This window comes from Rattus norvegicus, chromosome 17 (assembly GCF_021556685.1).
Source record: "Rattus norvegicus strain SHRSP/BbbUtx chromosome 17, alternate assembly SHRSP_T2T, whole genome shotgun sequence".
Lineage (NCBI taxonomy): Eukaryota > Metazoa > Chordata > Mammalia > Rodentia > Muridae > Rattus > Rattus norvegicus.
The window spans coordinates 27,014,928-27,018,293 of NC_141550.1; the positions used below are offsets into that span (position 1 = coordinate 27,014,928).

The 3,366-nt window shown below is 46.9% G+C and overlaps 1 pseudogene across 1 annotated transcript; it reads right to left on the reverse strand.

Moving 5' to 3' along the window:
- Nucleotides 1-1,625: 1,625 nt before the first annotated feature.
- Tpi1l2 (triosephosphate isomerase 1 like 2) lies at nt 1,626-2,862 on the reverse strand (annotated as a pseudogene). Its single transcript, XR_015641248.1, has one exon. The product of XR_015641248.1 is annotated as a triosephosphate isomerase 1 like 2 (transcript).
- Nucleotides 2,863-3,366: the final 504 nt, after the last annotated feature.

The following is a 3,366-nucleotide window of genomic DNA, read 5'->3' on the forward strand; positions in this document are numbered from 1 at the left end:
AAAAAAAATATTTTCAGCAGGCCTCAATTTTTTTTTCCTGGCTGGCCTGGAACTCACTGTGTAGATCAAGCTGCCCTTGAATTTACAAGGATCCATCTGCCTCTGCTTCCCAACTACTGATATCCAAGGCATGTGCCACCATGCCCAGACAAACATCACGGAATGTCAAGTGATTCCTACATTGTTTTAGCCTGTCTTCTATTGCTATAACAAAATATCTGAGAGTGGGTACTTTGTAAAGAATAAAAAAATTTCCAAACATTTCTGGAGTCTAGGTGCCAGCAGCCTGTGAGGAATGATGGGTATCTTGGATTCCATGGACCAGGGAGGTATCCTGTGTCTAAATGCAAAGAGCAGAGAGAGAAACGAGACAATGTTAGCTCTTTTTATAATGGTGTAACATATTCATAGTGCGGAGCACTCATGACCCGAACACACCTGAGTATTTCCATCTCTTAACACTACACATCAGCCATTAAATTACTGACACATAATTTTTTTTAGAGTACATAAAATGTGTGTGTGTGTGTGTGCATGTGTGTGTGTGTGTGTGTGTGTGCGTGTGTGCATGTGTGATCAAACAGGCTCACATGTGCCCTTGCACATGTGTGTGGAGGTCAGAGAACAACTTTGCGGAGTCAGTTCTCTCTTTCAACCTTTGCGTAGGTTCTGGGATCAAATTCAGGCATTGGGCTTGCGTAGAAAGTCCCTTTACCCACTGAACCATCTTGCAAGACAAGGAAAGTCTGAAGACACCAGTGACTAGTCTCTGCCCTCAGATACCAGTCCAGGGGCTTCTGATAGTTGAGCCGAACACAATAGGCTTATGTGGGCTGAAAAGATAAGGTTCAGGTACAGGGTAACCTAAATAAAGTGTGAGCAAGAGGGAACTTGCTGTGTATCATATCTTTGTTGTATTTGGCAAATCCTCCAGGTAAGGGTGAGGACTGCCAATGTCCAACACTGTGCTTCCAAGCATAAGACCATGGGTAGACCAGTAGTCTCTCTCAGCTTTGATCTCTGTGCACATGTAGAAAAGTGTTTGATCATGGCTCTGACGAGTATGGTGCCATTTCAGATATGGCATTAGTAGTATCTTATATGAGGGAACAAGATCAGAGGAGTTCAGATGGTTCCTGATATCACACAGATTGGAATGCAGTCCCTCAGACTCCTGTTCCAGTGTTTTATCTCCAAGGCAGTCTACTTTCAAAACTTTGGTCCATCTTGTTTTTTTTTTCCCCCAGATAGTTTTGAGTATATGGTATACATGTTTTTGAGTTTCATGAGAGATCAGAAATAACTTAAGGGATACAATTTATCTATTAGTATTTCATAAACATTCCTTCAGACATTCAGTGGCAGACAGTTGCTCTTTAAAATATGCTGTTTGTGATTTCAGGGAAGAACTTGTGCATGCCATGGCTGACTCTCAGGGTATGGGCTGTGTGTCTGTGGAGAGGTTTTTCAATCTGCTCTTAGATTTTTTTTTTTTTTTTTTTTTAGGCCCAGGTGTTTATTTCCCTTATACGTAGGATGGTTCACAAACACAATACAAGGGCTTCGGCACTGCGGGGGAGGGGATATCCCAGGCCTCTAAGAGGAAGAGGATCTTGGCCTTAATGTACACTGAAATTCAGACCCGAAGACTCTGAATCTCTGCATCACACATCCAGTAGGGCTTGGGAGTGAAGCTAGAGCCAAGGCCATCTAAGTGACAGGCCAAAGTGACAAGAAGCCTACTTCCTGTGGTCCAGCCGTGAGTTTCCATCCCAAACCAATGGAAGGCCGTTTTCACCCATTAGGGCCCAAAGGGACAGCCAGTTCTACTCCTTCCCCTCCTCAGGAAGCCATCTTGGTGACATATTTGATTTTACCCATTGTAAGTGGTAAAGGGATTGGCCTGGTCCCAACTATTATGGGGAGGTAAGAGACTCAGGAAGGTACAGTATGGATTAGGTCACAAGATGGAGTTGATGATGTCATCAGAAGCATGTGACTGGCGGGAGCAGTTACTAAACTTCTGGGCAACCTGGTCCAGGCTACGCAGGAAGGTAGGGGGATGAGCAGTGCTCATTGTTTGGCATTGATGATGTCCAGGAATTCAGGCTTGAGAGATGCACCGCCCACGAGGAAGCCATCCACATCAGGCTGGCTTGCCAGCTCTTTGCAAGTCGCTCCAGTTACAGAACCTCCATAAATGATCCGAGTGCACTGAGCCACCCCCTCAGAGACGTTGCATTTCAGCCATCCCCGGAGCTTCTCGTGTACTTCCTGGGCCTGTTGAGGGGTTGCAGTCTTGCCAGTCCCAATGGCCCATACCGGTTCATAGGCCAGGACCACCTTGGACCAGTCCTTCACATTATCTGCGATGGCCTTGGTTTGCTCAAAAACAACCTTCTCAGTGATGCCAGCTTCCCTTTCGTCTAACTTCTCCCCAATGCAGGCGATCACTCCGAGTCCCTCGGATAGGGCATGGTTCACTTTCTGCCCAATCAACTCGTCTGATTCCCCAAAGATGTGTCTTCTTTCAGAGTGTCCCAGCACCACCCAGGTAGCTCCTAAGTCTTTGATCATGCCAGGGCTGATTTCCCCAGTGAAGGCCCCATTGGTCACTTTGTAGCAGTTCTGTGCAGCCACAGCAATTTTGGGATCCAGCTTCTGCCTGGCGAAGTCGATGTAGGCGGTTGGCGGTGCACAAACCACCTCGGTGTCTGCCGGCATCTTGGCTGCGTTCAGGGTGCAGATGAGTTCTCCCAGGCATTTCTTCCTCCCGTTCATCTTCCAGTTGCCCCCGACGAAGAACTTCCTGGAAGGCGCCATTGCACAAGGATCAACTCTCTGAAGGTCAGTACAAAAACCTGCTCTTAGTTTTACACACAGGCATCTGAGGTATTAAACTGACTTAGGGCCAGCTCTCCAGGCTGGGAATCAGCCATTGAGTTCATTGCTTCCTCATCTGTGACACGGGGAGGAGAGTGTGGATGTCACAATGATCTTCTACGGATGCAAGTGCACGGCTTGCAATTAGGGGTATCAGGAACCAAGCCTAGTGGTACATACAGTCCCAGCACTTTGGAGGCTGGGGCAGGAGGATCCCTAGTTGGAGGCTAGCCTGTGCTATGTAGAAATGCACCTTTTTTTTTTTTTTTTTCCGGAGCTGAGGACCGAACCCAGGGCCTTGTGCTTGCTAGGCAAGCGCTCTACCACTGAGCTAAATCCCCAACCCCAGAAATGCACCATTTTAGTTGGCAACAATGAAAATGAAGAGGAAGAGGATGAGAAGGTGGAGGGTTAATAGCTTAGTCAATAACAGCCAGTTAATAATCTCACTGGATATAGGTGGCTAGTTTATAGTGTGGACAG